The 16,726-nt window shown below is 41.8% G+C and overlaps 3 non-coding genes across 3 annotated transcripts; all 3 read right to left on the reverse strand.

Annotated features, from left to right (window-relative positions):
• Positions 1–86: 86 nt before the first annotated feature.
• Positions 87–158, reverse strand: TRNAP-UGG. The gene has a single exon. It is a non-coding gene; the product is annotated as a tRNA-Pro (tRNA).
• Positions 159–1,179: 1,021 nt separating this feature from the next.
• TRNAY-GUA lies at positions 1,180–1,268 on the reverse strand. The gene is given in 2 exon segments: positions 1,180–1,215; positions 1,232–1,268. It is a non-coding gene; the product is annotated as a tRNA-Tyr (tRNA).
• A 1,213-nt stretch (positions 1,269–2,481) lies between these two features.
• TRNAT-UGU lies at positions 2,482–2,554 on the reverse strand. Its single transcript has one exon. It is a non-coding gene; the product is annotated as a tRNA-Thr (tRNA).
• Positions 2,555–16,726: the final 14,172 nt, after the last annotated feature.

Genomic DNA, 16,726 nt, shown 5'->3' on the forward strand with positions numbered 1-16,726 from the left:
TCAATGCTGCTCTTTGGCCGGACAGTTAAAACATGATAAAGTTTGTACGGAACTTTTTTCAGCAGTTGACAAGGGAAAAAGAACGAGGGCTCGTCCGGGATTTGAACCCGGGACCTCTCGCACCCAAAGCGAGAATCATACCCCTAGACCAACGAGCCACGGCGTTTTAATATTGCTTTTGTTCCCTATGAATTGTAGCCTTCCTCCAGCAGCAGGCCACAAGACTGCTCCAAAGTTTTGCTTTTGTTGTGACACTTATTTTTTGCTTTGTTTAGTTATTTCTTCCATCTTTACCAAGTTTCATGTCTGACTCTGGCCCAAGACTCTTTTATTCTCCTCCATCCACTTTCCGGACCCCTCCAGACGCAGGATGGGGTGAGGGAAGGCAGCTTTCCAGACCTACCGCCACACGCTTGAGTCCCACAGAGCCAGGTCAGGGCGGGTCTAGCGGCGCGGCGGAGGCCGGAGGGAGCCGAGTCAGAGCTCAAGGGCCAGAGCGGAGCTCAGATGCAAGGCCGCGGAAGCCGGAGGTAGGTTGGGGGTAAACAAACAGGTTGGAGGTGAACCAGTTGGGCGCGTGTTCGGATATTGTAGACCCCTCGCAGTTTCCCTGATAATTAACAAGCTTTCTGTCTCCCCATCTTTGCTTACGTTGTTTCCTCCGTCTGGAATTCACTCTCCCAGTCTCATCTCAACTCATGTCGAATTCTATTCTTACTTCCTGCCTCGGAAGTAATTTTTTAGAAATATATAAATACTTGAATAAATTAAAACGGATATCTGTGTGTAGAGTGGGGGCAGACACCAGGGCCGAAGGTCACAGTTTAGGGGTTTGTTCCGCAAATCAGAGACCCTCAGGCCGCAGGGCGCATACATGCACAAACACGCACACACACAACGTTCTGTACCAACGAGTAGTCTTTGATCTCCGACCTTTGGACTTCGGACAACCTAGAAGCAAGTAGAGCCTCCCAAAAATACGCCTTCAGTAAGATAGCTGTTCCAGAAGGGTCCCCAGGATCAGTTTTTCAAGGCGTGATAAAGGAAGCTTAATTCGAGACTAAGTCAAGTATTTCCTTCGGACGGGAGTAAGGCGTGGAGAAGAGAGATTTCAGATCAGTCTATAGAGAACAAACGAAGAAAGGGCAGTACGAACGTGAAGCCCAAAACAACAGCTGCTCCTTCGAGCCGGAGTCGAACCAGCGACCTAAGGATGACTATATGACGGGTACTACAGTCCTCCGCTCTACCAGCTGAGCTATCGAAGGGAGCACGAAAAGTAGCTCTCTAGAAATCCATATTCAGAAAATAGATAACCAGAGGTTGGCGACAAAGACTCCCCGGCCCCTGCCCCAGGTTCTGCAAAGTGAACCCGGCGAAGTTGCAGAGCCAGCTTGGGAGTTAGTCTTGCGTCCGCACTTCTGGGGACAACCCTTCTAGAACTGGGTTCTCTTGTTTCACTGAGGGCCTTCCAAGCGGAGCCCACGCTGGAACACGCGCATCCCGAGGCCGCACGTCCTCTGCTAGCCCGGGGGCTGTTGCCTCGCCGAGCGCGGGCCCGGGGACCTCCCAGGCGTGGCGGGGGGTGGAGGTGGAGGCGGGCGGGCATCCGAGAACTGGGGCTGAGGCGGTGGGACACACAATTCTGACCGCACCCCTGCGAGCTGGGCAGAAGGGAGGGCCTCTGGCTCAGGCCTGGGGCCGCTGCGGTTTCCTCACTTCCTGTGCTCGCCTCCCAATCCCGGGCCGTCTGCACCGGCGACCTGCTCTTCCGCGTACACGTCCGCAGACTTGGGGAGGGAGAGGGTGTGGAATAGAGTACAAGTGGGTAAACCCAATGTTTCTGGGAGAGTTCGCTTTTGGGGAAAATATTTTTAGGCTATTCAAAAAGGAGGCCACAATTTCTTTGAGTCAGTATCAAATTTAGTGATCCAAGTCTCGTCTCCAACGTGCGGGCCCTTAATTTTCCCTGCCGAGATATTGAAGTGTCGAAAACCCCACGGACACGCGAAACCTGGCCGCACTGCGTACAGCTCCGGATGCCTGCCCGGACCGGCTGTAGCCGGCTCTTCCCCTTTGGGAAGGCAGACCTCGTTCTCGACTCCGGATCTGCCCAGAACCAGCGCTCGAGGGTTCGATCGTGTTCTCTCGCCTGGCCGCCCCCATTCCACGCTCGAGCGCTGTAGGTTCTGGCCACGGGTTCTGGTTCCCAGGAGGGTTGTCGCCGCGGGTCCGCACAGCCGGGGAGTCAGCGTAGGCTGGCAGCGGTTCCCACCCATGGTGTGGTGGACTCTGCCACAGGCCAGGGAGCAAAGCGGCACTTGCGCACTAGTACCAGAACATACAGGGAAGCAGGTTCCGCTCAGCTGGTGTGCATTCGGGAGCTCTGGACTGCGGCGACAAGCTGTAATTAGCCAAATTTCCTCAGGCTTAGTTAAGAGTAATGAAAGGAAAATTTAAAAAGACCTCCAACTACTTACCAGGCCCCAGCGAGATTTGAACTCGCGACCCCTGGTTTACAAGACCAGTGCTCTAACCCCTGAGCTATAGGGCCACACGGGAAGCGGTTTTCTTTGTTTCTCAGAAAAGGGAAGTTTTTGCTGGCCCTTCACTGAAATACCTGAGTGTAGACCCTAAACAAAACCCGGACGTCATTCCAATCCACTTTCCAACTACTGGAATTCAGTCTACGGGCTCTTTGTGGTCTTGCTGGGGATGAAGCAACGTGGAGGCCAACGACAGGGACAACCGGTATTCTAACATTGGAGAAATCTGCCCAACCTGACTCAATCTAACACAGAAAGATTTTGTTTTTCCCTCCCCCGCTTCAGATTGTGAAAATTAAGAACGGAAACTCAGCGTAGAGGAAGAAGGAGCCTACCACAGCTCTCAAGTGAATCTGCTGACATCCGCATTTGGGTTTCTTCTTTACTCAGGACTTCTCCAGCCGCCTGCCGCTTCCAACTTCCTTAGACATAGGGACTTTTCTTGCAGGTCTGAGTCTCACCGCCAAAGGAGGCATTCGTTAATTACTGTTTAGTTCATTCCTTGATTCAACAAACACTGAATTCCCATTCTGTGCCAGGCTCTGCACTAGGAACACTCAGGAAGTGCCTCCGGAAAAGGCTAAGCAGGTGTTGAAAATCACAGCCAGCTACAAGCACACCACTTCCATTTTTGATGACTTCCCACACTATGAGAAACGCCAAGAGGAAGAAAACGTTAAAAAGGAACGTCAAGGTCGTGGGAAATGAAAGGCAGTTCTGCACAGACTGCAGCAACGGTTGCATCTGCATATCCTAAAAGGAAAAAATGACCTTCAAGAGAATAAGGACTTTTTTCTTAATTTCATTGACTTCAAAGACGACTGCAGACTTGCAGTTTAAATATTGGAATTTCACAAAAGACATAGGACTTAACTGGAAAATGAAAAAAAAAAGAAGAAGAAAAAACTAAACAAAAAATTCCTCTAGGTAGTTTAGGTGAAAAATGTCCCTTTTATTTTGGCTTTGGTTGTGATTTCAGAGCATAATGTTTTGGTTTTTTGTCTTTTTACTATGTTTTTCGGATTTTTAAGTCCGTAAGTGCATACAGTTTTCTCTAATTTTTAAAAACCCTTTCCTCCTCCCATTTTGACATTTGTACTTGGAGAACACTTGAGTTGCAAAGGTTTTGGGCATCCACCCCAGAAGCGGGAATTTGGTTTTTCCCTTCCGAACTGGAAGAACATTTTTATGAAGAATTTTTGTCTAGGAGAATTTAACAGTGTTACCCCAAGGTTGTGTCTTTAAGGGTGGTTCATTTTCTCTGACCCTTTGTTACTCAGAGTAAAGTACTAGGAATCCTAAGGAATGCTCTGTTCTTGTACATTATACTGATTAAGTCAGGATTAATTTTATTTCCTAGCTAAGAACAGTGGTTAAAAACTCGTTTACAGAAATGCATTTTGGAAGAGAAAAATATTGTAAAACGTATAGTGTATGTTTCTTCAGTTTCTTTTTCAGCCAATAAGGAAAGGGCATTGCCTTTCATTTTACCATTAATCACTTCTCAATAAACATGAGATCCTGTTGAGCATCAAAAAAAAATATATATATATATATATATGATCCAGATATAATCTTTATCCCGAAGTCACTGTCATAGTCTTGTGGAACAAAAGGACTTGAGTATTCACGAAAGAGAACAAAGAAAAGTGGCTGTATCTGGTGTGAAGGGACAGTGGCCATGCCAAGGTCCACCAAAGTGAGCCATCCAGCAGGGCCTTCAGGAGGGCACAGGGGCTTGAGCTGTATTATGAAGGGAGGTTAAGATTTAGACAAGTTTGGAGGCAGCGTGATCCCTGCTAGAAGGAAATTATGGGCAAAATCAAAGAGAAAGACTGCAGCATTCAAGGGGCCACAGGAGAACACTGGCTGGGGCAGATTCTCCTGCTCCTGGAAGTGAGGGTAGGTGAAAAGACAGGGTAATAGGAGACAGGGATTAAGTTAGGTCCTTTTAAAAACGGAAAATGGAAACTCACCCAGCATGGATTGCAGAATGAACTGAAGGGAGGAAAAACCACAGTCGGGAACACCAGAGATTGGCAATGGTGCAGATGCTCAAACATAAAGCTGCAAAAGGGTAACCTTATGGGACTGGAAAGGAAAAAATGAATGAGAGAGAGATAGGGAAAGGAGACTCTGCTGAACTTAGATATGATGTATAATAAAGAGGAAAGAGAGAGAACTCTCAAAGGTACCTTGAGGAAGCAAGATGACACAGTCTAACACAGAGAAAGAAAAAACGGAAGTCTACCTCTTCAGGGTATCTGGAGAGGGCAGCGAGTTGAAGAAGTGCTAAGATTTAGGTAAGGTGAATAGGAGTTAGGATGGAGCAGTTCATAGGAATTTTACAATAGCCAGAATATGCTTGTTTCTAGGGTTCCGTGGATCGATAGGTCAAAGTTAGATCAAATTATACAACTCGTCCATTGAGTTAGAGCCTCTAAGAGTTATGAGCCCTTGAAGAAGGAGAAAAAAAAACAAAAGCCCGAACAAGAACCTTGAAATAGCCCTATTGTAGGTATTTATTATATTAATGTCTGCCCAACATCTTTTAAACATTCTCCTTACATTTGGTAATTTCACATATTATAGGTAAGTCTGTCCCAGAAAACTTGCTTTCTTAGCTTGCCGCTGGGAGGGAACGTGCGATCTGGGTTCCACCAATCAGATTCATCCAGGGAAGGTTTCTATTTGGAAGTGTAAAACAGGAATAGATAATCCCATAAGGAAAATCCATGTTTTTCCATATATGGTGGAGGTGTCAGGTTTTGGGGTGCAGGTTTTCGTAAATCCATAGACTATTATTTTTCCTTAGTTCTGGAAGATTCTGAGCCAATGTATTAGTTTGCTAGGGTTGCCATAACAAAATGCCAGTTTGGGTGGCTTAAACAACTGAAATTTATTTTCTCAGAGTTCTGGAGGTCAGGAATTCTAGATCAAGGTGTCAGCAGGTTTGGTTTCTTATGAGGCCTCTCTCCTTCACTTGCAGACAGCCACCCTCCTGTTCTCTCTTCACATGGCTGTCTCTCTTTGTGTCTGAATTTCCTCCTCTTATAAGGACATAACAACCTCATTTTAACTTAATCGCCTCTTTAAAGGCCTTATTTCCAAATACAGTCACATTCTGAGGTACTAGGGGTTAAGGCTTCAACATAATGAATTTGTGGGAGGACATATTTAGCCCATAATATCCATTATCTTCTCATGTATTGTTTTTGCTCTATTTTTTCTCTCTTCTGGGAAATGAAATTAAACATATATTAGTGCTTCATACTCTGTCCTCCATTCCTTTCAGCCCTCTTCCTTTTTTTTTTTTTTGTCTTTTTGTCTCTCCATGTTGCTTTTTGGATAACATATTCTTACCTATAATATTATTCAGTCATTCTCTCTGCAGCTTTGTTTAATCAGCTATTAAATATGCCAAAGAATCATTTATTTTGGTTAAATTGTAATTTCCAGTTCTAGAAGTTTTAGTTGATTTTTTTTCAAAACTGCTTGGTCAAATTTTGTGATTTCCTGTTTCTTGCAGATATTTTCCAGTTTGTCTTTTATTTCTTTAAACATAATAATCGTAGTTGTTTTAATATCTATAACTGATAATTCTAATATCTGAATTTTATGCTATCTGTTGTTTTTAATTCTTATTCATGTTGTTTGTTTCCTTGTGTAATTGGTCATCTTTGTGTACTGCTCAATGTCTTTGTAAAATTATGTGCAGTGAATTTTTGATGCCAAGATGAAGGCTATATTTCTTTTTTAAAAAACATTCCTTTTGTTTCTCCCAGGCACCTGGAGCTCTATCAGCCCAAGAAGACCCTAAACAAAGTGCATGGCTAGGCATTCTCTGAGCCTCCAATATACGTAAACCCAAGCTGCAAATCAGGAGCACCTATGCCCTTGGTAAGCTCAACTTATTTCTCCTGAATTCCACAGAAATTCCTGGAAGTGGGAGAATTGACATAGGTCTACTTCTTCTTCACCCTTACCTCATAGGAATAGCTCTTTGGCGTCCCAACTTAATATTGGAAGGGTGTCTTACTAGATTTCCCAACTTTGGTACATGCTGGGTCTTGACATCTGCTCCTCTTGTTTCTCCTACCCAAATAGGCTGCCAAAACTATAGCCCACCTTTGCAGGAATTAGCAAGTGTGTTCAGGGCTACAAAGGTCAGTGCCCAGACACTTCCCTTAACTTCCTGGATGCACCTTTCCCTTAGATTCTGGCTGATTAGTTGCTTACTACCATATCAACACTTTGATGCTCTTAAGGAGATTTGGTAAAGTCTTATCTGATATTTTTAGTCATCTTTCTTTAAGGAGGTTTGGTCCAAATTAATTAGCCCACCATTACCAGAAAGGAAATTGCAGTTGTGGGAGCCATAACAGCAATCATATTGCACCACATGGACTGAGAAGCAGACAGAGCATTACTATAGAGAGAATATAAGAGAGAGAGTGCCCAGGCACAAAAGGGGGGAGCAGTGACAGCTAGAAAGGGAACCTGGATACCTCCTAAATCCCTAGTTCCAGTCCACTCCAGAGGCCTGGCTGAATCTCACTCCTAGATTCTATGAGACTTCCCTGACTCAATACAGAAATTCTGCCTTTTTATTTTAGCAAAACTATTTTCAACTTAAAGGCTCTTACCTAACACTAATTTACTCTCAGTGTCAGTTAACACTCTACATTACTGCCTTTATCTTCTAATATTTGGGTCAACATTTATCAAATGACAGATTGGCCTATACTCCTGTACAGATCTTTGTTCCTGTCAACTTGGTCTGTTTATAATTTCCCAAATAAAACTCAGATCTTTTCAGTTCTTATCATTCGCTTATTATTCCTTCAACTAGAATGATTTCCCATTTCTCTACACCTATTAAACACTGCTTATCCTAGAAAGACCATCTCAATGTTCTAATTCACAATTCCTTTACTGTTCACCCCAGTAGATTCATCTCTTCTCTCCTCTAAGCCCATGACACCTTTTTATCTTTGTTATTGCTTCCTCTTCAGTCCACTCTCAAGGTACTGAACAGGACACATGCAATGGAGGTGACCCATGGTTCCCAGAAGTAAGCATCCAGACTGACATTAACCATTCAATACCACATTTTCTGCACATATATTCAGTCAATTATGAAATCATCAAATTGTTCTCCTTCCCATACTTCTTCATTTTATGAAATGAAAAGATTGTCAAAAGATAATGCACATTTTAATTTTTTAAATTTTTCCAGAACTACTTCTGAATTGTGGTTTCCCATCTATTCATAAGTCCATCTTTTTGAAAATGCTACAAAAGATACAAACAAAGAACTGAATGAGAAGGCAAAGAAGAAAGGAAGGAGACTTTACTGCACTTAGTTATAGATTCCTTTATTTGGTTTTAGAATCATATGCGTTAGTACAGCATGCTCAGTTTATAACCTCAGATCCTTGAGGGACAGGTTGTATGGTTCATACTTCTGGGTCTCCAAAACACCTAGCAAAGTGACCATCACATATCAGGATATTAATAAATACTTGAAATAGAGAACAGACATGTATGGAGAATAAAGGAAATTGCTTCCCACAGAAATCTGAAACACTATGAAAACCTTTAGTTTCCTCTTCTTGGAATTCTTGGTAAAACAAGCACTAAAAAAATCTCTAAATGCCTTCCAGCTTTCATATAATTTAAGTATAAATTCTAGAAAACAAGTCTGAATTCAGGTGCCAATTCTTAGATTCATGTGGTCACTAAATGGTGTACTTTACACCAGTACAGAGATGAATGTTTCACTCACCCAAAACGCATACAGAGCATCTTTACAGAAAAAGGAGAAAGTTACCTGAAAATAAACATAGGATTAGTAACTGATAATGTGAACCTCTCATATCCTCAACAAAACACTAGGTAGATTAGTTTAACATGCATATGTATTCAGCCCTGCTAAGGCAGGTTTTCTCTGAAAAATGTCTGACCTGCTTCCTCAGGCCAATGCCTTCTTCTTTGATTTGCCCCTGACCGGGAAAGTAATTCACTATGCTGGGAATCACTTGAAGTCCAACTGGGTCCTTGGCTTCACACAAGAAAGAACTCAGGAGGAAGCTAACAGTATAAATGAAAGCAAATTTCATTTAGAAAGTATAGAAAATCTACTCCATAGAGTAGAGGCTAGTTCTCTCTGCAGAGAATAGCCCTTGTCATTCCTTTAGTACCTCTATTTAAGCAATGGCTTAATTATAGGTTAAACAAGGGGAGGAATGTTCATGTTATTTCTTGGAAAGGGACAGTGTTTTCCTGGAATTAGAGTGATGCCCTCCTTTTGACTAAATATGGTCAAACCGGAATTGTCATGGCATCAGGTGCATGATGGGAGTGGGAGTTTTCCTTAGAATCTTCTATGGTAATGAGGGTATAATGAAGCTGCAAAGTCAAGAAGCAGTAGATTTCTCAGCCATCTTGGTTCTAACTAGTTGGAACTTGTCCTGCCCCTATCTTGTTTTGATAAGAGGGGCTCCTGGCTCAGTTATGCAATTCCTATCAGTTTCCTATCTCACCCTTACTCTCAAAATGCTGAACAGGACACAGGGAGGTGGTATCCATGACACCAAGAAGGCCTCAGACTAATAAAACTCATTCAACATCAGTCTTCACATATATATTCTTTCTAGTCACAAATTCACCAAATTGTCCTATTTAGTATCCTACATATCTTTACCATGTGTAGAAAGATGTGAGAAAACAAATGTATGATATTTTAAATACTCCAGGACTACTTCTGAGTCATGGTTCTTCATCTATCTCAATGTTCATCGTCTTTAAAATTTTTTTTTGAGACAGAGTCTCACTGTGTTGCCTGGGGTAGAGTGCTGTGGCATCATCCTAGCTCACAGCAACCTCAAACTCCTGGGCTCAAGCGATCCTTCTGCCTCAGTCTCCCGAGTAGCTGGGACTACAGACATGCACCACCATGCCCGGCTAATTTTTTCTATATATTTTTAGTTGTCCGATTAATTTGTTTCTATTTTTAGTAGAGACAGGGTCTCGCTCTTGCTCAGGCTGGTTTCGAACTCCTGAGCTCAAACAATCCGCCAGCCTTGGCCTCCCAGAGAGCTAGGATTACAGGCGTGAGCCACCGCGCCCAGCCATCTTTAAAATTTTTCAAAGACATAAACAAAGTGCTGAATGAGGAGTAAAAGAAGAGAAAGTACTTAATTACTTTTGATTCTTTTGTTCTGTTCTCAGATTCATGGACATTAGTCTGGCAATCTCAACTATATCTTCAGTTCCTTTAGGATGGTTGTGTGGTTTATACTTCTGTGAGTCCAAAATACCTAACATGGTGTCCAGCACAATTTAAGGGTGTCATTAAATTCTTAATAGCAGGAACAAAAAAATTTACAAACATGCAGAGTTTGGAAATTACTACCCATTACTACCCATGAAGAAATGGAACACTTCAGTTCCCTCTTCCTGGAATTTCTGAGTAATCTCTAACTTCCCTCCACCTTTGATATTGTATGAGTATGAATTCCAGGAAACCAATCTCAATTCAGGTGCCAATTCTCATTTTGTATGTGTGCGTACTCACTAAATGGTATAACTTAAAGTAGAACAAAGTTATCCCTGCTCTTACTCAATGCATGTACATTCTCTCTCTCTCTCCCTCTCCCTCTTTCTCTCATACACACATATGCACACACACACACACACACACACACACACACACACACACACAATATCCTTGCAGAAAAATGGGAAAATATATGGCTACATATTGAAGATGCCTACTGTGAAGGCAAAGTTCCTATTATTAGGTATTAAATAGATTTCAGTTTTCCCAAGAGTGCTAAAATACCAAGTTTGGATGCCACACAGCCAGGAACAAATATGTTACTAGAGTACAGTAGTGGAAACCTCATTTATATCAGGCAGTCTCCAATCAGTAAAATAGAAACCATACTAGATATTTAAAGCAGAGAAAACTTTAATGAGAGAAACTGGTAACAGAGGTGTTGGAAAAGCTAGAGATGCATTATCCTTGAATTGTTGAAAGCATCAGTGATTCCCAAAGCGGAGGTGCCTTGCTACCCATAGAACTACTAAAGCTGTTGTAGCCTGCAGATACTGGGTCTACCACTGCTGCTGCCAAAGTAGAATGGCTTCATTGTAGGTGCTGTCTGCTAATCTCCTGCCAGTAAATTCCACTGAATGAGTTTAAGCTGAAACCAGCTGGCAAGAGAGTCTGGAAACTACAAGTTTAAAGCTTCCAGTGCCCTGTATACAGAGAAGAATAGGAAGGGCAGGAAGAGCCTCAAATAACAACAGAAAATCTCTGGCAAGCCATTGCTGCTGCTGTGTGCAGTTTTGCATGTGTGATGCTAAGGACCAGCTTTGTAATCTTTAGCACAGCTACCCCAGCATATACAAAACCTTTCATGGTACTACCTCATGACTCTTACTCCTCTTTGTCAGTCTCTTATAGGCACCAGAGCCTAGGTCACAAGCAGGACTTTAGTTACCAAAGTTTGTGAAATATTTTTAGCTTTTTAGACATTGTGGTGCAGGAAATCATGTCAGGAGGGTTTGTAGTGAATGCTGAGTAAGCCACTCTCATATTTGCTAGAAACCGTAATACACAACTTGGCACCCTTTGAGTATTTAATACATGTTTTGTATTAAATTTGTGCCATATTTCTCTTTCCTTCAATGCTTTTTTGGAATCTTTTCTCTGTCACTATTGTCCTTATTCTGAGCAACTCTGGAGTTTCTTTAAGGAAATTGCCTCTCAGTCTGATTTCAGTATCAAGCTTAATACAATGTGTGCTCTTTCATCATACCCATCTATATGGACAGAATCTGGAAACACATGGTAGGGATGATCCTCCAAGAAGAAAGAGGGGAGGAAATTGTGGAGTTAGTCAGACTTGTGGGACTTTTGGGCCATAAGAAAGATCGCTGGTGATTTAACTCATTCTGGATCAATGACAATTTACAAGACACCTGTGACGTTGCAATCTAGTGAGGAACATGCCAGAAAAGACTGCTGCCTCTCCCTGCTTTAACAAATTTGTCCCAATGTTTTCCCTTCATATTAGTTGCACAGACTTTATAGGCAGTGATATTATATTTAACAATGCAGTGAGATTGGATTCTGAAGAGGAAGAAAATGAGGCATTGAGTAACAGACATGGAAAGGTAATCACAATTTCCAATCCTTTACTGGCTCTTTGGCTCCCTCTGTACATTTGCTCAAATTTTTCTCTCTGCCTAGATCTCTCTCTGCCCCTATTCTCTTGAGTGACTCCTACTTAATCTCAATACCTAAATTAGGAGGGAAGCAAATGCATGAAGCTCTGAGAAGGGCCTTTGTTGGTTAGTCAAGAATTTAAGAAGCCAGTGCCCTTTTAGGGCCACCATAGTCTTGGGTCAGCTGTCATTTTTGTAGGCTGGAAAAATCAACATTTTCAGCACACTCAGTATAGGCAGAATTTTAGAAAACACTTTTGCACACATTTGAAAAACACATTTGCACATTTGACAAAGATTTATACAAATTAATAAAAGAGGATATCAATTTATTAATTTATAATAAAAACAACTGTCAAGTTGGGTTATATACCTAGATTCCCTTATTAGCATATTCCCTTTATATGAACATATCTACAAAGGAAGATTTAGTAGATATTTGTTATTCTTTATTTCTCTATCTGGACTCTGAGCCCATTTCCCAAATTGGGGGAATTCCCTACCTTATCAGTCATGGTAAGAAGCAGAACACCTTCACTATTATAGAAGCTGAAAATCCCAGATACTCACGTCCCTCTCCTGTTCAAATGCACCCAGCCAGTTTTTGAATTAGAAGCTAGTATTTAAAGAAGGGATCAAACTTTAAGATAATTTTCTAGTGAAAGCAACAGTTGTAGAAAGATCCAGTCTTATTTACTATATCCTGAGTTTCCAGCAAGCCAATTTGTTCTACAGATATTGGATTTCAGATTTGAGCCTTGTCAGTCCCCACAATTGCATGAGTCAATTTCTTAAAATCTCTCTCTCTCTCTCTCTCTCTCTCTCTCTCTCTTTGCTTTCTCCTATTGGTATTGGCTCTGGGGAAAGGACAGTCTCTTCAATTAATGGTACTGGGAAAACTGGATATCCATATACAGAAAAATAAAATTAGACCCCTATCTCTCACCATATACAAAAATGAAATCAAAATGGATTAAAGACTTACACATAGGCTGGGTGTGGTGGCTCATGCCTGTAATCTTAGCACTCTGTGAAGCCAAGGAGGGAGGACTGCTTGAGCTGAGGAATTACAGACCAGCCTGAGCAAGAGTGAGCCCCCATTGTCTCTATTAAAAAATAGAAAAATTAGCCAGACATCATGGTGCACTCCTGTAGTCCCAGCTATTTGGGAGGCTGAGGCAGGAGGATCACTTGAGCCCAGGAGTTTGAGGTTGCAGTGAGCTGTGATGATGCCACTGCACTCTACCTTGGGTGATAGAGCGACACTCTGTCAAAAAAAAAAAAAAGACTTAAGTGTAAAATCTGAAACCATGAACTACTAGAAGAAAACGTTGGAGAAATGCTTCAGGACATTGGTCTGGGCAAAGATTCTAAGAAAATATAGACAAATGGGATTACATCAAGCTAAAACACTTCTGCACAACAAAGGAAATAATCAACAGAGTAAAGTTACTACCTAAGAATGGGAGAAAATATTTTCAAAATATCCATCTGACAAGGGATTAATAGCCAAAATATATAAGGAATTCAAATAACTCAATAACAAAAAAACAAATAATCTGATTTAAAAAATGGGTAAATCACCTGAAAAGACATTTCTCAAAAGAATACATACAAATGGTCAACAAGTATATGAAAAAATGCTCAAATCACTAGTCATCAGGGAAATGCAAATCAAAACCACAATGAGATATCATCTCACCTCAGTTTAAATGGCTATTATTAAAAAGACAAAAAAATAACAGATGTTGACTAGGATGCAGAGAAAAGGAAATGCTAGTATGTTTAGAATGTAAATTAGTACAGCCACTATAGAAAACAATATGGAAGCTCCTCAAAAATCTAAAAATAGACCTACCACATGATCCAGCAGTCCCATTGCTGGCTTTATATTCAAAAGAAAGGAAATCAGCATATCAAAGAAATAGCTGCACACCCATGTTCACTGTAACACTATTCACAATAGCCAAGATGTAGAAGCAACCTAAGTGTCCATCAATGGATTAATAGATAAAGGAAATGTGGCATATGTACACAGCATAATACTATTCAGCCATAAAAAGATAATGAAATACTGTCATTTGCAGGAACATGTATGAAATTGAAGGTCATTATGTTAAGTGATATAAGCCAGGCATAGAAAGACAAACATCACATGTTCTCATTTATATGTAGGAGCTAAAAAAGTTGACCTCATTGGAGGTAGAGAGTAGAATGATGGTTACCAGAGGCTGGAAAGGTGGAGGGAAGGCCAGGGAAGGGAGGATGAAGACAGGTTGGTTAATGGGTACAAAAATATAGTTAGCAAGAATAAGTTATAGTGTAGTAGCTATAGTCACAGTAGGATGACTATAACTAACAATAATTTATTGTATATTTCAAAATAGCTAGAAGAGAAGATTTCTTCCCAATATGAAGAAATACTAAATGTCTGAGGTGATGGATATCCTAATTACCCTGATTTGATCATTACGCATTGTATGCATGTATTAAAATATCACATGTACCCCATAAATATATAAATTGTTTTTATCAATTAAAAATTTGAACTAATATTCCTACCCCAGTCCTCCCACATACTCAATTAAAAACTCTGCTCCTCCTACATGTTTACCTATCCCAGTAAATACCAAATCCATCCATTATCTAGGTGCCCAGATCGAAAACCTTAGAATGGTCTTGATTTTTTCTCTGCACCCACATCTGATCTGTTATCAAATCTTGTCAGGTTTATCTCAAAACATAGACTCTTACCACCACTTACCAGTTCCACTACCAGAGTAATCCTGGTAAAATGTAAAGTAGGTCATACCATTTCTTTGCTTAAAACCCTCCAGTGGTTTTCCATTTCCCTCAGAGTAAAGTCCAAAGCACAGAAGACCAGGACACCAGTGATCGCTCTGACCTTTCTTTTTCAACTTTCACCCGTGTTCTCAGAGCAAGCACTTTCTGCCTCAGGACCTTGGCTCCTGCCTTTCTCTACACCTGGAAAGTCCTTCCTCCTAATATTCATGGCTCATGACCATACTTCTTTCAGATCCTTACTCTAATGTCATTTTCTCAGTGAGGCCTTCACTGATCACTCAATTTAAAAGCACAAACTCCCAACTACCCCCACATGCCCTATCCCACTTAACTTTTCCCCTGTAGCATTTACTACAACTGGAAATAGCATGCATATATATGTATATACTTACTTATAAATTGTCTCCTTCCCCCCCATAAAATTTTAAAGTATAAAATTCTATACATGAGGTATTTTTGTCCATTTTACTTTATCCAAGTACCTAGAATATTGCCTGCCATGTAGAGGTGATTAATAAAGGTGAAAGAATGAAAAGGGAAGTGGGAAAATGCACTCTACTGCCTCACTAACACAGAAGTTTTACCACTAAGGAAAAGAGAATGGACAATGTTGGGGTAAGGCTAATTATTAACATCTCTGCCACAGAGACTATCTGCATAGTAACTCAAAAAACTAGAAAATTCAGATAGTACCTTAAAGACTATTAGCTTCCTAGGGATGTGAAACAAAGTACCACCAACTGGGTGGCTTATCAACTTCCGGCTTGTCTGGAGGCTGGAAGTCTGAATCCAAGGTATCAGCAGGGTTTGTTCCTTCTGAAGGCTGTGAGGGAGAATCTGTTCCATGGCTCTCCACTAGCTTCTGGTGTTTGCTGGCAGTCTGTGGTATCCTTGCCTTATAGACGTATCACTCCAATCTCCATCTTCATCTTCACATGCATGGTGTTCTCCCTGTGCTCTGTTTCTGTCTCTGTGTCCAAATTTCCCCCAGTCGTATTGGATCACAGCCCACACAAATGACTTCATTTTAACTTAATTACCTCTGTAAAAACCCTGTTTCTAAATAAGGTCATATTTTGAGGTATTAGGGGTTAAGATTTCAACATATTTTTTTGGAGAGACAAAATTCAACTTACAACAAAGACTATGGAATTTTATCAGAGATTCTTGGGAAAATCCTCTAAATGTGTCCTAAGAATACCTCCCAACCTCCCCTCCCCCTCACCATGGGAGTAACTTTCCCTTCTCTTGGGAAGAATGATTCAGAGAAAATTGTAATTTTGTCTATTATCTGCTCTTAAGGATGTATGCTATGTTTAGGTGCCTCTTCTGCCACATGGAGTGTATATTTTAAAGAGAGAGGAAAACACAGAACATGAACGTATATAGCCTTCCGGTTTACAACCTCTTTGTGGAAATTAGCCCCCAAATAGCCTTAATTTTATCAACTGAAAGATGTGATTGGTTGTCACCAGAGGGCCACAATTTCTGCCCTTGAAATGTAGAAAATTGGCCAAAACATTCCCAATCCAATCCCCCAGCCTCTTTTTGGGACAGTCACCCGTTTTTCTCTGCAAGTCTAGGTAGTAGTTGTGAGTTAAGTCTCTGCTACTGCCACACAATAGCAAAAGAGACCCATCAGCATTTTGGCGTTCTGTAATTTCCGTGTCGTTGTAATCAAAAGGATCAAGAACGCCTTCTCCTACAGGGAGCGTGGAAACCCACATTTGGTGCACCCTATAACAGAAGGTCTAAAGCTTGGAGAACTGAGGTGTGGCCCCTCTTCCCGGTGGCAAGGGGAGTGGCCGTGGAAATCTATTTTTCTTGTCTGTTCTGGCCCTGCTCGCTAGCTCCTGAGCCGAGGCCGGCAGTCTTGGGCCTCTGGAGAAGATGAGGAGAGGGAGGGTGCTGAGTTCTCAGGAATTCCAAGTGCCGGAGCACCAGCCCAGGCTCCGCACCTGGGCACAGTCCCTAGGGAAGGGCGTCTCGGCTCATCTCCTTCCCCGGCCCCGTCACAATAGCCACCACGCGGTGGAGGACGCGCCTGCAGCTTCGCAGGAGGACTCTCTGGGAGACACAAAGATGCAGGTTCCAAGGAAGGGGCCCCGGGGACTTCCCCGGCTGCAAGAACCGACCCA

Source organism: Propithecus coquereli, unplaced genomic scaffold (genome assembly GCF_000956105.1).
Source record: "Propithecus coquereli isolate 6110/MARCELLA unplaced genomic scaffold, Pcoq_1.0 Scaffold3, whole genome shotgun sequence".
In the NCBI taxonomy this organism is placed as follows: Eukaryota; Metazoa; Chordata; class Mammalia; order Primates; family Indriidae; genus Propithecus; species Propithecus coquereli.